A 20,189-nucleotide genomic window follows, 5' to 3' on the forward strand; every position below is an offset into this window, starting at 1 on the left:
CACACACTCTTCTTGCTCCACATTATAGCTGTATTCAGACTGAGTCCACAAGTCCCCCACATTTATATAGCAGCATTCATGACCGAGTCCACATACTCTTCTTGCTCCACATTATAGCTGTATTCAGACTGAGTCCAAGTCCCCCACATTTCTATAGCAGCATGCATGACCGAGTCCACATACTCTTCTTGCTCCACATTATAGCTGTATTCAGACTGAGTCCACGAGTCCCCCACATTTCTATAGCAGCTTTCATGATCGAGTCCACATACTCTTCTTGCTCCACATTATAGCTGTATTCAGACTGAGTCCACGAGTCCCCCACATTTATATAGCAGCATTCATGACCGATTCCACGTACTCTTCCTGCTCCACATTATAGCTGTATTCAGATTGAGTCCAAGTCCTCCACATTTCTATAGCAGCATTCATGACCGAGTCCACATACTCTTCTTGCTCCAAATTGTAGCTATATTCATACTGAGTCCACAAGTCCCCCACATTTCTATAGCAGCATTCATGACCGAGTCCACATACTCTTCTTGATCCACATTATAGTTGTATTCAGACTGAGTCCAAGTCTCCCACAATTCTATAGCAGCATTCATGACCGAGTCCACATACTCTTCTTGCTCCACATTATAGCTGTATTCAGACTGAGTCCACGAGTCCCCCACATTTATATAGCAGCATTCATGACCGAGTCCACGTACTCTTCCTGCTCCACATTATAGCTGTATTCAGACTGAGTCCAAGTCTCCCACATTTCTATAGCAGCAATCATGACCGAGTCCACATACTTTTCTTGCTCCACATTATAGCTGTATTCAGACTGAGTCCACAAGTCCCCCACATTTCTATAATAGCATTCATGACCGAGTCCACATACTCTTCTTGCTCCATATTATAGCAATATTCAGAATGAGTCCACAAGTTCCCCACATTTCTATAGCAGCATTCATGACCGAGTCCACTTACTCTTCTTGCTCCACATTATAGCTACATTCAGACTGAGTCCAAGTCCCCCACATTTCTATAGCAGCATTCATGACCGAGTCCACATACTCTTCTAGCTCCATATTATAGCTATATTCAGACTGAGTCCACAAGTCCCCCACATTTCTATAGCAGCATTTATGACCGAGTCCACACACTCTTCTTCCTCCACATTATAGCTATATTTAGACTGAGTACAAGTCCCCTACATTTCTATAGCAGTATTCATGACCGAGTCCACATACTCTTCTTACTCCACATTATAGCTATATTCAGACTGAGTCCAAGTCCCCTACATTTCTATAGCAGCATTCATGACCGAGTCTACATACTCTTCTTGCTCCACATTATAGCTGTTATTCAGACTGAGTCCACAAGTACCCCACATTTCTATAGCAGCATTCATGACCGAGTCCACATACTCTTCTTGCACCACATTATAGCTGTATTCAGACTGAGTCCACAAGTCCCCCACATTTATATAGCAGCATTCATGACCGAGTCCACGTACTCTTCCTGCTCCACATTATAGCTGTATTCAGACTGAGTCCACAAGTCCCCCACATTTCTATAGCAGCATTCATGACCGTGTCCACTTACTCTTCTTGCTCCACATTATAGCTGTATTCAGACTGAATCCACAAGTCCCCCACATTTCTATAGCAGCATTCATGACCGAGTCCACATACTCTTCTTGCTCCACATTATAGTTGTATTCAGACTGAGTCCAAGTCTCCCACATTTCTATAGCAGCATTCATGACCGAGTCCACATACTCTTCTTGCTCCACATTATAGCTGTATTCAGATTGAGTCCACCAGTCCCCCACATTTATATAGCAGCATTCATGACCGATTCCACGTACTCTTCCTGCTCCACATTATAGCTGTATTCAGACTGAGTCCAAGTCCCCCACATTTCTATAACAGCATTCATGACCGAGTCCACATACTCTTCTTGCTCCACATTATAGCTGTATTCAGACTGAGTCCACAAGTCCCCCACATTTCTATAGTAGCATTCGTGACCGAGTCCACATACTCTTCTTGCTCCACATTATAGCTGTATTCAAACTGAGTCCAAGTCCCCCACATTTCTATAGCAGCATTCATGACCGAGTCCACATACTCTTCTTGCTCCATATTATAGCTATATTCAGACACAGTCCACAAGTCCCCCACATTTCTATAGCAGCATTCATGACCGAGTCCACTTACTCTTCTTGCTCCACATTATAGCTGTATACAGACTGAGTCCAAGTCGCCCACATTTCTATAGCAGCATTCATGACCGAGTCTACATACTCTTCTTGCTCCACATTATAGCTGTTATTCAGACTGAGTCCACAAGTCCCCCACATTTCTATAGCAGCATTCATGACCGAGTCCACATACTCTTCTTGCTCCACATTATAGCTGTATTCAGACTGAGTACAAGTCTCCCACATTTCTATAGCAGCATTCATGACCGAGTCCACATACTCTTCTTGCTCTACATTATAGCTGTATTCAGACTAAGTCCACAAGTCCCCCACCTTTCTATAGCAACATTCATGACCGAGTCCACATACTCTTCTTGCTCCACATTATAGCTGTATTCAGACTGAGTCCAAGTCCAACACATTTCTATAGCAGCATTCATGACCGAGTCCACATACTCTTCTTGCTCCACATTATAGCTGTATTCAGACTAAGTCCATAAGTCCCCCACCTTTCTATAGCAACATTCATGACCGAGTCCACATACTCTTCTTGCTCCACATTATAGCTGTATTTAGACTGAGTCCAAGTCCCACACATTTCTATAGCAGCATTCATGACCGAGTCCACATACTCTTCTTGCTCCATATTATAGCTATATTCAGACTGAGTCCACAAGTCCCCCACATTTCTACAGCAGCATTCATGACCGAGTCCACATACTCTTCTTGCTCCACATTATAACTGTATTCAGACTGAGTCCAAGTCCCCCACATTTCTATAGCAGCATTCATGACCGAGTCCACATACTCTTCTTGCTCCACATTATAGCTGTATTCAGACTGAGTACACAAGTCACCCACATTTATATAGCAGCATTCATGACCGAGTCCACGTACTCTTCCTGGTCCACATTATAGCTGTATTCAGACTGAGTCCAAGTCCCCCATATTTCTATAGCAGCATTCATGACCGAGTCCACATACTCTTCTTGCTCCATATTATAGCTATATTCATACTGAGTCCACAAGTCCCCCACATTTCTATAGCAGCATTCCTGACCGAGTCCACATACTCTTTTTGCTCCACATTATAGCTGTATTCAGACTGAGTCCAAGTCTCCCACTTTTCTATAGCAGCATTCATGACCGAGTCCACATCCTCTTCTTGCCTCACATTATAGCTGTATTCAGACTGAGTCCACAAGTCCCCCACATTTATATAGCAGCATTCATGACCGAGTCCACGTACTCTTCCTGCTCCACATTATAGCTATATTCAGACTGAGTCCAAGTCCCCCACATTTCTATAGCAGCATTCATGACAGAGTCCACGTACTCTTCTTGCTCCATATTATAGATATATTCAGACTGAGTCCATAAGTCTCCCCCATTTCTATAGCAGCATTCATGAGCGAGTCCACTAACTCTTCTTGCTCCACATTATAATTGTATTCAGACTGAGTCCACAAGTCCCCCACATTTCTATAGCAGCATTCATGACCGACTCAACATACTTTTCTTGCTCCACATTATAGCTATATTCAGACTGAGTCCAAGTCCCCTACATTTCTATAGCAGCATTCATGACCGAGTCTACATACTCTTCTTGCTCCACATTATAGCTGTTATTCAGACTGAGTCCACAAGTCTCCCACATTTCTATAGCATCAGTCATGACCGGGTCCACATACTCTTCTTGCTCCACATTATAGCTGTATTCAGACTGAGTCCAAGTCCCCCACATTTCTATAGCAGCATTCATGACCGAGTCCACATACTCTTCATGCTCCACATTATAGCTGTATTCAGACTGAGTCCAAGTCTCCCACTTTTCTATAGCAGCATTCATGACCGAGTCCACATACTCTTCTTGCCTCACATTATAGCTGTATTCAGACTGAGTCCACAAGTTCCCCACATTTATATAGCAGCATTCATGACCGAGTCAACGTACTCTTCCTGCTCCACATTATAGCTATATTCAGACTGAGTCCAAGTCCCCCACATTTCTATAGCAGCATTCATGACAGAGTCCACATACTCTTCTTGCTCCATATTATAGCTATATTCAGACTGAGTCCAAGTCCCCTACGTTTCTATAGCAGCATTCATGACCGAGTCTACATACTCTTCTTGCTCCACATTATAGCTGTCATTCAGACTGAGTCCACAAGTCTCCCACATTTCTATAGCATCATTCATGACCGAGTCCACATACTCTTCTTGCTCCACATTTTAGCTGTATTCAGACTGAGTCCAAGTCCCCCACATTTCTATAGCAGCATTCATGACCGAGTCCACATACTCTTCTTGCTCCACATTATAGCTGTATTCAGACTGAGTCCACAAGTCCCCCACATTTATATAGCAGCATTCATGACCGAGTCCACGTACTCTTCCTGCTCCACATTATAGCTGTATTCAGACTGAGTCCAAGTCTCCCACATTTCTATAGCAGCATTCGTGACCGAGTCCACACACTCTTCTTGCTCCACATTATAGCTGTATTCAGACTGAGTCCACAAGTCCCCCACATTTATATAGCAGCATTCATGACCGAGTCCACATACTCTTCTTGCTCCACATTATAGCTGTATTCAGACTGAGTCCAAGTCCCCCACATTTCTATAGCAGCATGCATGACCGAGTCCACATACTCTTCTTGCTCCACATTATAGCTGTATTCAGATTGAGTCCACGAGTCCCCCACATTTCTATAGCAGCTTTCATGATCGAGTCCACATACTCTTCTTGCTCCACATTATAGCTGTATTCAGACTGAGTCCACGAGTCCCCCACATTTATATAGCAGCATTCATGACCGATTCCACGTACTCTTCCTGCTCCACATTATAGCTGTATTCAGATTGAGTCCAAGTCCTCCACATTTCTATAGCAGCATTCATGACCGAGTCCACATACTCTTCTTGCTCCAAATTGTAGCTATATTCATACTGAGTCCACAAGTCCCCCACATTTCTATAGCAGCATTCATGACCGAGTCCACATACTCTTCTTGATCCACATTATAGTTGTATTCAGACTGAGTCCAAGTCTCCCACAATTCTATAGCAGCATTCATGACCGAGTCCACATACTCTTCTTGCTCCACATTATAGCTGTATTCAGACTGAGTCCACGAGTCCCCCACATTTATATAGCAGCATTCATGACCGAGTCCACGTACTCTTCCTGCTCCACATTATAGCTGTATTCAGACTGAGTCCAAGTCTCCCACATTTCTATAGCAGCAATCATGACCGAGTCCACATACTTTTCTTGCTCCACATTATAGCTGTATTCAGACTGAGTCCACAAGTCCCCCACATTTCTATAATAGCATTCATGACCGAGTCCACATACTCTTCTTGCTCCATATTATAGCAATATTCAGAATGAGTCCACAAGTTCCCCACATTTCTATAGCAGCATTCATGACCGAGTCCACTTACTCTTCTTGCTCCACATTATAGCTACATTCAGACTGAGTCCAAGTCCCCCACATTTCTATAGCAGCATTCATGACCGAGTCCACATACTCTTCTAGCTCCATATTATAGCTATATTCAGACTGAGTCCACAAGTCCCCCACATTTCTATAGCAGCATTTATGACCGAGTCCACACACTCTTCTTCCTCCACATTATAGCTATATTTAGACTGAGTACAAGTCCCCTACATTTCTATAGCAGTATTCATGACCGAGTCCACATACTCTTCTTACTCCACATTATAGCTATATTCAGACTGAGTCCAAGTCCCCTACATTTCTATAGCAGCATTCATGACCGAGTCTACAAACTCTTCTTGCTCCACATTATAGCTGTTATTCAGACTGAGTCCACAAGTACCCCACATTTCTATAGCAGCATTCATGACCGAGTCCACATACTCTTCTTGCACCACATTATAGCTGTATTCAGACTGAGTCCACAAGTCCCCCACATTTATATAGCAGCATTCATGACCGAGTCCACGTACTCTTCCTGCTCCACATTATAGCTGTATTCAGACTGAGTCCACAAGTCCCCCACATTTCTATAGCAGCATTCATGACCGTGTCCACTTACTCTTCTTGCTCCACATTATAGCTGTATTCAGACTGAATCCACAAGTCCCCCACATTTCTATAGCAGCATTCATGACCGAGTCCACATACTCTTCTTGCTCCACATTATAGTTGTATTCAGACTGAGTCCAAGTCTCCCACATTTCTATAGCAGCATTCATGACCGAGTCCACATACTCTTCTTGCTCCACATTATAGCTGTATTCAGATTGAGTCCACCAGTCCCCCACATTTATATAGCAGCATTCATGACCGATTCCACGTACTCTTCCTGCTCCACATTATAGCTGTATTCAGACTGAGTCCAAGTCCCCCACATTTCTATAACAGCATTCATGACCGAGTCCACATACTCTTCTTGCTCCACATTATAGCTGTATTCAGACTGAGTCCACAAGTCCCCCACATTTCTATAGTAGCATTCGTGACCGAGTCCACATACTCTTCTTGCTCCACATTATAGCTGTATTCAAACTGAGTCCAAGTCCCCCACATTTCTATAGCAGCATTCATGACCGAGTCCACATACTCTTCTTGCTCCATATTATAGCTATATTCAGACACAGTCCACAAGTCCCCCACATTTCTATAGCAGCATTCATGACCGAGTCCACTTACTCTTCTTGCTCCACATTATAGCTGTATACAGACTGAGTCCAAGTCGCCCACATTTCTATAGCAGCATTCATGACCGAGTCTACATACTCTTCTTGCTCCACATTATAGCTGTTATTCAGACTGAGTCCACAAGTCCCCCACATTTCTATAGCAGCATTCATGACCGAGTCCACATACTCTTCTTGCTCCACATTATAGCTGTATTCAGACTGAGTACAAGTCTCCCACATTTCTATAGCAGCATTCATGACCGAGTCCACATACTCTTCTTGCTCTACATTATAGCTGTATTCAGACTAAGTCCACAAGTCCCCCACCTTTCTATAGCAACATTCATGACCGAGTCCACATACTCTTCTTGCTCCACATTATAGCTGTATTCAGACTGAGTCCAAGTCCAACACATTTCTATAGCAGCATTCATGACCGAGTCCACATACTCTTCTTGCTCCACATTATAGCTGTATTCAGACTAAGTCCATAAGTCCCCCACCTTTCTATAGCAACATTCATGACCGAGTCCACATACTCTTCTTGCTCCACATTATAGCTGTATTTAGACTGAGTCCAAGTCCCACACATTTCTATAGCAGCATTCATGACCGAGTCCACATACTCTTCTTGCTCCATATTATAGCTATATTCAGACTGAGTCCACAAGTCCCCCACATTTCTACAGCAGCATTCATGACCGAGTCCACATACTCTTCTTGCTCCACATTATAACTGTATTCAGACTGAGTCCAAGTCCCCCACATTTCTATAGCAGCATTCATGACCGAGTCCACATACTCTTCTTGCTCCACATTATAGCTGTATTCAGACTGAGTACACAAGTCACCCACATTTATATAGCAGCATTCATGACCGAGTCCACGTACTCTTCCTGGTCCACATTATAGCTGTATTCAGACTGAGTCCAAGTCCCCCATATTTCTATAGCAGCATTCATGACCGAGTCCACATACTCTTCTTGCTCCATATTATAGCTATATTCATACTGAGTCCACAAGTCCCCCACATTTCTATAGCAGCATTCCTGACCGAGTCCACATACTCTTTTTGCTCCACATTATAGCTGTATTCAGACTGAGTCCAAGTCTCCCACTTTTCTATAGCAGCATTCATGACCGAGTCCACATCCTCTTCTTGCCTCACATTATAGCTGTATTCAGACTGAGTCCACAAGTCCCCCACATTTATATAGCAGCATTCATGACCGAGTCCACGTACTCTTCCTGCTCCACATTATAGCTATATTCAGACTGAGTCCAAGTCCCCCACATTTCTATAGCTGCATTCATGACAGAGTCCACATACTCTTCTTGCTCCATGTTATAGCTATATTCAGACTGAGTCCATAAGTCTCCCACATTTCTATAGCAGCATTCATGACCGAGTCCACTAACTCTTCTTGCTCCACATTATAATTGTATTCAGACTGAGTCCACAAGTCCCCCACATTTCTATAGCAGCATTCATGACCGACTCAACATACTCTTCTTGCTCCACATTATAGCTATATTCAGACTGAGTCCAAGTCCCCTACATTTCTATAGCAGCATTCATGACCGAGTCTACATACTCTTCTTGCTCCACATTATAGCTGTAATTCAGACTGAGTCCACAAGTCTCCCACATTTCTATAGCATCATTCATGACCGAGTCCACATACTCTTCTTGCTCCACATTATAGCTGTATTCAGACTGAGTCCAAGTCCCCCACATTTCTATAGCAGCATTCATGACCGAGTCCGCATACTCTTCTTGCTCCACATTATAGCCGTATTCAGACTGAGTCCAAGTCTCCCACTTTTCTATAGCAGCATTCATGACCGAGTCCACATACTCTTCTTGCCTCACATTATAGCTGTATTCAGACTGAGTCCACAAGTTCCCCACATTTATATAGCAGCATTCATGACCGAGTCAACGTACTCTTCCTGCTCCACATTATAGCTATATTCAGACTGAGTCCAAGTCCCCCACATTTCTATAGCAGCATTCATGACAGAGTCCACATACTCTTCTTGCTCCATATTATAGCTATATTCAGACTGAGTCCACAAGTCCCCCACATTTCTATAGCAGCATTCATGACCGAGTCCACTTACTCTTCTTGCTCCATATTATAACTGTATTCAGACTGAGTCCACAAGTCCCCCACATTTCTATAGCAGCATTCATGACCGAGTCAACATACTCTTCTTGCTCCACATTATAGCTATATTCAGTCTGAGTCCAAGTCCCCTACGTTTCTATAGCAGCATTCATGACCGAGTCTACATACTCTTCTTGCTCCACATTATAGCTGTCATTCAGACTGAGTCCACAAGTCTCCCACATTTCTATAGCATCATTCATGACCGAGCCCACATACTCTTCTTGCTCCACATTATAGCTGTATTCAGACTGAGTCCAAGTCCCCCACATTTCTATAGCAGCATTCATGACCGAGTCCACATACTCTTCTTGCTCCACATTATAGTTGTATTCAGACTGAGTCCACAAGTCCCCCACATTTATATAGCAGCATTCATGACCGAGTCCACGTACTCTTCCTGCTCCACATTATAGCTGTATTCAGACTGAGTCCAAGTCCCCCACATTTCTATAGCAGCATTCGTGACCGAGTCCACATACTCTTCTTGCTCCACATTATAGCTGTATTCAGACTGAGTCCACAAGTCCCCCACATTTATATAGCAGCATTCATGACCGAGTCCACATACTCTTCTTGCTCCACATTATAGTTGTATTCAGACTGAGTCCAAGTCCCCCACATTTCTATAGCAGCATTCATGACCGAGTCCACATACTCTTCTTGCTCCACATTATAGCTGTATTCAGACTGAGTCCACGAGTCCCCCACATTTATATAGCAGCATTCATGACCGAGTCCACGTACTCTTCCTGCTCCATATTATAGCTGTATTCAGATTGAGTCCAAGTCCCTCATATTTCTATAGCAGCATTAATGACCGAGTCCACATACTTTTCTTGCTCCACATTATAGCTGTATTCAGACTGAGTCCACAAGTCCCTTACATTTTTATAGTTGCATTCATGACCGAGTCCACATACTCTTCTTGCTCCACATTATAGCTGTATTCAGACTGAGTCCAAGTCCCCCACATTTCTATAGCAGCATTCATGACCGACTCCACATACTCTTCTTGCTCCATATTATATCTATATTCAAACTGAGTCCACAAGTCCCCCACATTTCTATAGCAGCATTCATGGCCGAGTCCACATACTCCTCTTGCCTCACATTATAGCTGTATTCAGACTGAGTCCACAAGTCTCCCACATTTATATAGCAGCATTCATGACCGAGTCCACGTACTCTTCCTGCTCCACATTATAGCTATATTCAGACTGAATCCACAAGTCCCCTACATTTCTATAGCAGCATTCATGACCGAGTCCACATACTCTTCTTGCTCCACATTATAGCTGTATTCAGACTGAGTCCATGTCCCCCACATTTCTATAGCAGCATTCATGACCGAGTCCACATACTCTTCTTGCTCCACATTATAGTTGTATTCAGACTGAGTCCACAAGTCTCCCACATTTCTATAGTAGCATTCATGACCGAGTCCACATACTCTTCTTGCTCCACATTATAGCTGTATTCAGACTGAGTCCAAGTCCCCCACATTTCTATAGCAGCATTCATGACCGAGTCCACATACTCTTCTTGCTCCACATTATAGCTGTATTCAGACTGAGTCTACAAGACCCCCACATTTCTATAGCAGCATTCATGACTGAGTCCACATACTCTTCTAGAAGCCGATTCCACCATGCCAACTTCCGGCACTTGAATTCTTCTAGAATGTTTTGGAAAATAGTGGAATCGAAGGATGAAGAAAAGGAGAGGGTTTCAATGAGAGAGATGTAGAAATGGAGGGAGTGGGAATAGCTAGGTTGAGAGTGAGCCCAGTGGAAGAAGCGCGTGGCGAGGAAGGGTTGGTTGGTGAGGGAGCGGAGGGTATGGGAGATGAAGTTGGGGGAGAGAGTCACTACAGGAAACACGGAGACTGAGTCCACATACTCTTAGAAGCTGATTCCACCATGCCAACTGCGGCAAAGCTCCTGAGCAAGGAGTTAACGGCGGCGGCAGTTAATTTAATCTTCTGGCACTTGAAACACGGAGGATAGCGGCAACAAATTGTTTGTGGTTTTTCTATTTGCTGCAATTTGCCAAGATAATTGTGCGATGAGGTTTTCGATATCGAGAAGGCCCCTCGTGACCATCTGCATCCTGAGTATGCGTATGAGGAGACTTGTGTTTTTCTCTTGCGGAAGGAGAAGAAGAAGCAGTGATTTCGGTAAGCTTTCTAAATGAATTTTTAGAAATGCTTGAACTTGTTCACTCCTATGTCCTCCAAATTGAATTTACTAGTTGAGTTTTACAATTCAAGTTTTGTATACATTAGAAACTCATTGCGATGATTTTGATCATTTTCAAGGATGTTTTGTCCCCTCTTGCATAAGTACCTGTAATGCTGCAAAAATGAGCTATAGCTTCTTTTCACGAGACAATTCTTAATTAACATTAATAACTATTCCGGTTTGTTCCTTTTTGTGATTAGAGGTCTGCAATTATCCTTTCCTGAAGTGATATTTTCAATTGATTTAATATTTTTATTATGTTTTGGGTTGTTTTGTGGCCATTGCAAGAAAGTAAATAAATCCTGGCCTTTTGCTGTTGTTTTCAGTTTCAAATTTGTCACAATGAAATTAAAAAGCAAAACCGAAAAGTGCGCCGTGGAAAAGAAGAGGAAAAGGAAGCCGGAAAAAATTGGTGATGTTGAGATAGATAGTATATTGAATGCCGAAGGTATAATATTTTGATAGATGTTTCTTCTTCCCCTTTTTGAACTGTTATCATGTCGCATTTATTTATTAATGAAACAACAGGCTTGCTGTATTGTTTCAGTGGATAATGGAATGCAAGTTGGAAAGGAGAAAAAGGATAAATCTTCTATCAATAGAAAGAGGAAGAATAAAGATAAAAATCGTCGCAAGGGTGAAGTTGATTTAGAAGAGTATAGTGGTGAGCTAGTGTCAATAAGCGTTGAATTTTATTTAAATGGTTCGGCAAAGTGCCATATGTTGATATTAAATTTGTTTCCACTTCTATTAGATGGGATTGTTCATGACCATCCTTCTGAAGCTCAAGAAATCAAAGATACTGAGGAGCATGGAGATACTGATACTAGAGCAGCCATCAAATCTCATAATTAACAATTTGGTTTTATTTATTGGAAATAAAATGGCCCTTCTGAACTTCCATTTATTTTTAGTTACTCATGGAATTCGTCATTCTCTTGTAGGTAAAAAGAAATCTAAAAAGAAGAGGAAAAAGGAAGCTAGTTTTGTAAATGAGGTGGAAAATTCTCCAAAAAAGGAGGGGACCCTGATCAGGATCAAATTTATGTTATTTCTTCTGGAGATGAGGACTTCTCAAAAGGAATGATAAGTATGAATTTGTAAATGGATTGGGATTAGTTTGCATTTTTTTAGAAAAATTGTGCCCATTGATCTTATATTTGCATGATTCATGCATGGATAATGGACTTATAGCTTAAGCATTTGTGGTCGTAACATGATTAATATTTATCTATCCGACTATTTACTGGTCCTGAAGCAAGTTGGATTCAAATTCATCATTTTTATTTTTCTGCATTGATGTCTGCTATGCCTACTATTTCTGACGTGGTTACTTAAAACTGCAGAATGGATCAGGGAATACCATCAAAGTAGACAAGGGCTGAATATATTGTAGGAGCAAGTTGACGAATTCATAACTGTTCATGAGGAAAACCTGGAGCAGGTAAAATGTTTAATAACCCTCTTGCATTTATTTTCCTATAGTAGTTTCAAGGCTTTGAAAAATAACAATTGGAGCTAGTGGTAGACTTTAACAAGTTCCAATTGTTAATCCCTTCTGTTAAAAACTACACATTTGAAATGTATATCTGTTCTCCATAATCTGGCTGAATTCTAAGCCATTTTTTAAATATTGTTAAATCATATCAAGTTATTCTCTTCCAATGATATTTTGATATTTAACAATCCATTACCAAATGTAAGATCTTAACATTAATTTACTCCATATCTTTGGTTTTCAATGTTATGCACAATTCAGGAAAGGAAAGAGAGAGAAGAACGTGCAGCAGAAGGGGGTTGGACTGTTGTTGTACATCACAAGGGTAGAAAGAAAGCGGAGTAGCTGTGGGATCTGTTGCACAGGCTGCAGTGGAGAACAAAATGGCAAAAATGAAGAATAAAGAAGTGAAGGGAATTTTCTACCGGTTTCAAAAGAAAGAAGCCTAGAGGAATGGTATGAGCTGCATTGAATTTATCATATCACTTTCTAAAACAAATAGTCTAATCAAATGGTGTATGCAGAAGCTTCCTTACTTTTATTTTGGATTTCTAAGTGGTAACTTTGTACAGGATTTGTTGAATTTGCACCTTATTTTTATTGAAATAAATAATTTTTGCTTTTCTTGCAGAGATCATGATGCTGCAGAGCAAATTTGAAGACGACAAAAAGAGACTGCAGCAATTAAGAGCTGCCAGAAAATTTAGACCTTATTAACAGTTTTCTAGAACACGGGGATCCAATTTTTTTCATTTACCCTTTGGGATCAATTCCAACCCTAGGGTGTCTTCCCATGATCCCAAAGGGTAAATGAAAAAAATTGGATCCCTGTGTTCTAGAAAACTGTTAATAAGGTCTAAATTTTCTGGCAGCTCTTAATTGTTGCAGTCTCTTTTTGTCGTCTTCAAATTTGCTCTGCAGCATCATGATCTCTGCAAGAAAAGCAAAAATTATTTATCTCAATAAAAATAAGTGCAAATTCAAAAAATCCTGTACAAAGTTACCACTTAGAAATTCAAAATAAAAGTAAGGAAGCTTCTGCATACACCATTTGATTAGACTATTTGTTTTAAAAAGTGATATGATAAATTCAATGCAGCTCATACCATTCTTCTGGGCTTCTTTCTTTTGAAATCGGTAGAAATTTCCCTTCACTTCTTTATTCTTCGTTTTTTCCATTTTGTTCTCCACTACAGCCTGTGCAACAGATCCCACAGCTATTCCGCTTTCTTCCTACCCTTGTGATGTACAACAACAGTCCAACCCCCTTCTGCTGCACGTTCTTCTCTCTCTTTCCTTTCCTGAATTGTGCATAACATTGGAAACCAAAGATATGGAGTAAATTAATGTTAAGATCTTACATTTGGTAATGGATTGTTAAATATCAAAATATCATTGGAAGAGAATAACTTGATATGATTTAACAATATTTAAAAAATGGCTTAGAATTCAGCCAGATTATGGTGAACAGATATACATTTCAAATGTGTAGTTTTTAACAGAAGGGATTAACAATTGGAACTTGTTAAAGTCTACCGCTGGCTCCAATTGTTATTTTTCAAAGCCTTGAAACTACTATAGGGAAATAAATGCAAGAGGGTTATTAAACATTTTACCTGCTCCAGGTTTTCCTCATGAACAGTTATGAATTCGTCAATTTGCTCCTGCAATATATTCAGCCCTTGTCTACTTTGATGGTATTCCCTGATCCACTCTGCAGTTTTAAGTAACCATGTCAGAAATAGTAGGCATAGCAGACATCAATGCAGAAAAATAAAAATGATGAATTTGAATCCAACTTGCTTCAGGACCAGTAAATAGTCGGATAGATAAATATTAATCATGTTACGACCACAAATGCTTAAGCTATAAGTCCATTATCCATGCATGAATCATGCAAATATAAGATCAATGGGCACAATTTTTCTAAAAAAATGCAAACTAATCCCAATCCATTTGCAAATTCATACTTCTCATTCCTTTTGAGAAGTCTTCATCTCCAGAAGAAATAACATAAATTTGATCCTGATCAGGGTCCCCTCTTTTTTTGGAGAATTTTCCACCTCATTTACAAAACTAGCTTCCTTTTTCCTCTTCTTTTTAGATTTCTTTTTACCTACAAGAGAATGACGAATTCCATGAGTAACTAAAAATAAATGGAAGTTCAGAAGGGCCATTTTATTTCCAATAAATAAAACCAAATTGTTAATTATGGGATTTGATGGCTGCTCCAGTATCAGTATCAGTATCTCCATGCTCCTCAGTATCTTTGATTTCTTGAGCTTCAGAAGGATGGTCATGAACAATCCCATCTAATAGAAGTGGAAACAAATTTAATATCAACATATGGCACTTTGCCGAATCATTTAAATAAAATTCAACGCTTATTGACACTAGCTCACCACTATACTCTTCTAAATCAACTTCACCCTTGCGACGATTTTTATCTTTATTCTTCCTCTTTCTATTGATAGAAGATTTCTCCTTTTTCTCCTTTCCAACTTGCATTCCATTATCCACTGAAACAGTATAGTAAGCCAGTTGTTTCATTAATAAATAAATGCGACATGATAACAGTTCAAAAAGGGGAAGAAGAAACATCTATCAAAATATTATACCTTCGGCATTCAATGTACTATCTATCTCAACATCACCAATTTTTTCCGGCTTCCTTTTCCTCTTCTTTTCCACGGCACACTTTTCGGTTTTGCTTTTTAATTTCATTGTGACAAATTTGAAACTGAAAACAACAGCAAAAGGCCAGGTTTTATTTACTTTCTTGCAATGGCCACAAAACAACCCAAAACATAATAAAAACATTAAATCAATTGAAAATACCACTTCAGGAAAGGATAATTGCAGACCTCTAATCACAAAAAGGAACAAATCAGAATAGTTATTAATGTTAATTAAGAATTGGCTCGTGAAAAGAAGCTATAGCTCATTTTTGCAGCATTACAGGTACTTATGCAAGAGGGGACAAAACATCCTTGAAAATGATCAAAATCATCGCAATGAGTTTCTAATGTATACAAAACTTGAATTGTAAAACTCAACTAGTAAATTCGATTTGGAGGACATAGGAGTGAACAAGTTCAAGCATTTCTAAAAATTCATTTAGAAAGCTTACCGAAATCACTGCTTCTTCTTCTCCTTCCGCAAGAGAAAAACACCAGTCTCCTCGTACGCATACTCAAGATGCAGGTGGTCACGAGGGGCCTTCTCGATATCGAAAACCTCATCGCACAATTATATTGGCAAATTGCAACAGATAGAAAAACCGCAAACAATTTGTCGCCGCTATCCTCCGGGTTTCAAGTGCCGGAAGTTTAAATTAACAGCCGTCACCGTTAACTCCTTGCTCAGGAGCTTCGCCGCAATTGGCATGGTGGAATCAGCTTCTAAGAGTATGTGGACTCAGTCTCCGTGTTTTCTGTAGTGACTCTCTCCCCCAACTTCAACTCCCATACCCTCCGCTCCCTCACCAACCAACCCTTCCTTGCCACGTGCTTCTTCCACTGGGCTCACTCTCAACCTAGCTATTTTCACTCCCTCCATTCCTACGTCTCTCTCATCGAAACCCTCTCCTTTTCTTCATCATTCGATTCCACTATTTTCCAAAACATTCTAGAAGAATTCAAGTGCCAGAAGTTGGCATGGTGGAATCGGCATCTAGAAGAGTATGTGGACTCAGTCATGAACGCTGCTATAGAAATGTGGGGGACTTGTGGACTCAGTCTGAATACAGCTATAATGTGGAGCAAGAAGAGTATGTCGACTCGGTCATGAATGCTGCTATAGAAATGTAGGGGACTTGGACTCAGTCTGAATACAGCTATAATGTTGAGCAAGAAGAGTATGTGGACTCGGTCATGAATGCTGCTATAGAAATGTGGGGGACATGTGGACTCAGTCTGAATACAACTATAATGTGAAGCAAGAAGAGTATGTGGACTCGGTTATGAATACTGCTATAGAAATGTGGGGGACTTGGGGACTCAGTCTGAATACAGCAATAATGTGGAGCAAGAAGAGTATGCGGACTCGGTCATGAAGGCTACTATAGAAATATGGGGGACTTGTGGACTCAGTCTGAATACAGCTATAATGTGAAGCAAGAAGAGTATGTGGACTCGGTCTTGAATGCTGCTATAGAAATGTGGGGAACTTGGACTCAGTCTGAATACAGCTATAATGTGGAGCAAGAAGAGTATGTGGACTCGGTCATGAATGCTGCTATAGAAATGTGAGGGACTTGTGGACTCAGTCTGAATACAGCTATAATGTGGAGCAAGAAGAGTATGTGAACTCGGTCGTGAATGCTGCTATAGAAATGTGGGGGACTTGGACTCAGTCTGAATACAACTATAATGTGGAACAAGAAGAGTATGTAGACTCGGTCATGAATGTTGCTATAGAAATGTAAGGGACTTGTGGACTCAGTCTGAATACAGCTATAATGTAGAGAAAGAAGAGTATGTAGACTCGGTCATGAATGCTGCTATAGAAATGTGGAGGACTTGGACTCAGTCTGAATACAGTTATAATGTGGAGCATGAAGAGTATGTGGACTCGATCATGAATGCTACTATAGAAATGTGGGGGACTTGTAGACTCAGTCTGAATACAGCTATAATATGGAGCAAGAAGAGTATGTGGATTCGGCATGAATGCTGTTATAGAAATGTGGGGGACTTGGACTCAGTCTGAATACAGCTATAATGTTGAGCAAGAAGAGTATGTGGAATCGGTCATAAATGCTGCTATAGAAATGTGGGGGACTTGTGGACTCAGTCTGAATACAGCTATAATGTGGAGCAAGAAGAGTATGTAGACTCGGTCATGAATACTGCTATAGAAATGTGGGAGACTTGTGGACTCAGTCTGAATACAGCTATAATGTGAAGCAAGAAGAGTATGTAGACTCGGTCATGAATGATGCTATAGAAATGTGGGGGACTTGTAGACTCAGTCTGAATACAGCTATAATGTGGAGCAAGAAGAGTATGTGGACTCGGTCATGAATGTTGCTATAGAAATGTGGGGGACTTGTGGACTCAGTCTGAATACAGCTATAAATTTGAGCAAGAAGAGTATGTGGACTCGATCATGAATGCTGCTATAGAAATGTGGGAAACTTGGACTCAGTCTGAATACAGCTATAATGTGGAGCAAGAAGAGTATGTGGTCTCGGTCATGAATGCTGCTATAAAAATGTGGGAGACTTGTGGATTTAGTCTGAATACAGCTATAATGTGGAGCAAGAAGAGTATGTGGACTCGGTCATGAATGCTGCTATAGAAATGTGGGGGACTTGGACTCAGTCTGAATACAACTATAATGTGGAGCAAGAAGAGTATGTGGACTCGGTCATGAATGCTGCTATTGAAATGTAAGGGACCTGTGGACTCAGTCTGAATACAGCTATAATGTAGAGCAAGAAGAGTATGTGGACTCGGTCATGAATGCTGTTATAGAAATGTGGGGGACTTTGACTCAGTCTGAATACAGCTATAATGTGGAGCAAGAAGAGTATGTGGACTCGGTCATGAATGCTGCTATAGAAATGTGGGGGACTTGTGGACTCAGTCTGAATACAGCTATAATATGGAGCAAGAAGAGTATGTGGACTCGGTCATGAATGCTGCTATAGAAACGTGCGAGACTTGGACTCAGTCTGAATACAGTTATAATGTGGAGCAAGAAGAGTATGTGGACTCGGTCATGAATGCTGCTATAGAAATGTGGGGGACTTGAACTCAGTCTGAATACAGCTTTAATGTTGAGCAAGAAGTGTATGTGGACTCGGTCATGAATGCTGCTATAGAAATGTGGGGAACTTGTGGACTCAGTCTGAATACAGCTATACTGTAGAGCAAGAAGAGTATGTGGACTCGGTCATGAATACTGCTATAGAAATGTGGGGGACTTGTGGACTCAGTCTGAATACAGCTATAATATGGAGCAAGAAGAGTATGTGGACTCGGTCATAAATGCTGCTATAGAAATGTGTGGGACTTGGACTCAGTCTGAATACAGCTATAATGTGGTGCAAGAAGAGTACGTGGACTCGGTCATGAATGCTACTATAGAAATGTGGGGGACTTGTGGACTCAGTCTGAATACAGCTATAATGTGGAGCAAGAAGAGTATGTGGACTCGGTCATGAATGCTGCTATAGAAATGTGGAGGACTTGGACTCAGTCTGAATACAGCTATAATTTGGAGCAAGAAGAGTACGTGGACTCAATCATGAATGCTGCTATAGAAATGTGGGGGACTTGGACTCAGTCTGAATACAGCTATAATGTGGAGCAAGAAGAGTACGTGGACTCGGTCATGAATGCTGCTATAGAAATATGGGGGACTTGTGGACTCAGTCTGAATACAGCTATAATGTGGAGCGTGGACTTGTAGACTTGAAGACTCAGTCTCAATCATTATGAATATAGCTAGAAATGTGGAGCATGGACTTGTGGACTCAGTCTCACTAAGTGCTACCAAATTTGCTATATATATACTCATATGTTAGGTTTTCAATATGCAAACTAAAATTTTTCAAATCTAAAACATGAATTTTCAATATATTCAAATCCTTTTCATTTATTTACTATTAATATGTAAACGCATATATAATTCAAAATTCCTTCCTTGTGATGAGAAGGATAAAAAAGTGTTACTTATGTTTAAATACGGAGTTATTGATCCCTTCGGAGTACTTTCTTCATGGTCTGCAAAACAAAATTGTTGTCAGTGGCCAGGGATGCTCTGTGAAAATACTACTGGCAAAGTCACGGGGCTCAATCTTACTTGTCCTCGAATTTATCCTGTTTATGGTAATGATAACAAACTGCATTGCCTATCAGGTGAGCTCAACGTCTCTTATTTGTTTGAGTTTTAATTTCTAAGTTCTTTGAAGTTGGGCAACAATGACTTCAGCATCATCCATTATCATGGTCAGGGTGAAAACTCTTCCAACAACCTCCACCACCTAGATTTGTCATATAATGACAATCTTAAAGCTGATCATATGCTTCATTGGATTTCTAATCTTTCCTCTCTGCAGTATCTGGACCTCACTGGCATTAATCTTCAAGAGAAAACTAATTGGCTTCAATTAGTTACCTTGCTTCCTTCTCTTTCACAGTTATATTTGCGGCATTGCGGACTTTGGGACATTTATCCATCCCTGCAATACGCCAATTTTACTGCACTTGAAGTCCTTGATCTTTCCAACAATGATTTTTTTCCAGATAAGTTACCAAACTGGATTTTTAATTTCAGTTGTAGAATAGCAGCTCTTATTCTCTCAGAAAATTCATTGCAAGGCCAACTTCCTCGAACATTTCCACACTTTCAAAGCCTTGAGTCCTTGCTTTTGGATCAAAATGCTCTCAGTGGAT

The 20,189-nt window shown here is 40.9% G+C and overlaps 2 pseudogenes; one reads left to right on the forward strand and one right to left on the reverse strand.

Annotated features, from left to right (window-relative positions):
* The first annotated feature begins 11,630 nt into the window (after positions 1-11,630).
* LOC107606774 (uncharacterized) lies at positions 11,631-13,503 on the forward strand (annotated as a pseudogene).
* A 129-nt stretch (positions 13,504-13,632) lies between these two features.
* On the reverse strand, positions 13,633-15,510 carry LOC107606775 (uncharacterized; annotated as a pseudogene).
* Positions 15,511-20,189: the final 4,679 nt, after the last annotated feature.

This window comes from Arachis ipaensis, chromosome B7, assembly GCF_059453495.1.
Source record: "Arachis ipaensis isolate K30076 ecotype BB chromosome B7, ASM5945349v1, whole genome shotgun sequence".
NCBI lineage: Eukaryota > Viridiplantae > Streptophyta > Magnoliopsida > Fabales > Fabaceae > Arachis > Arachis ipaensis.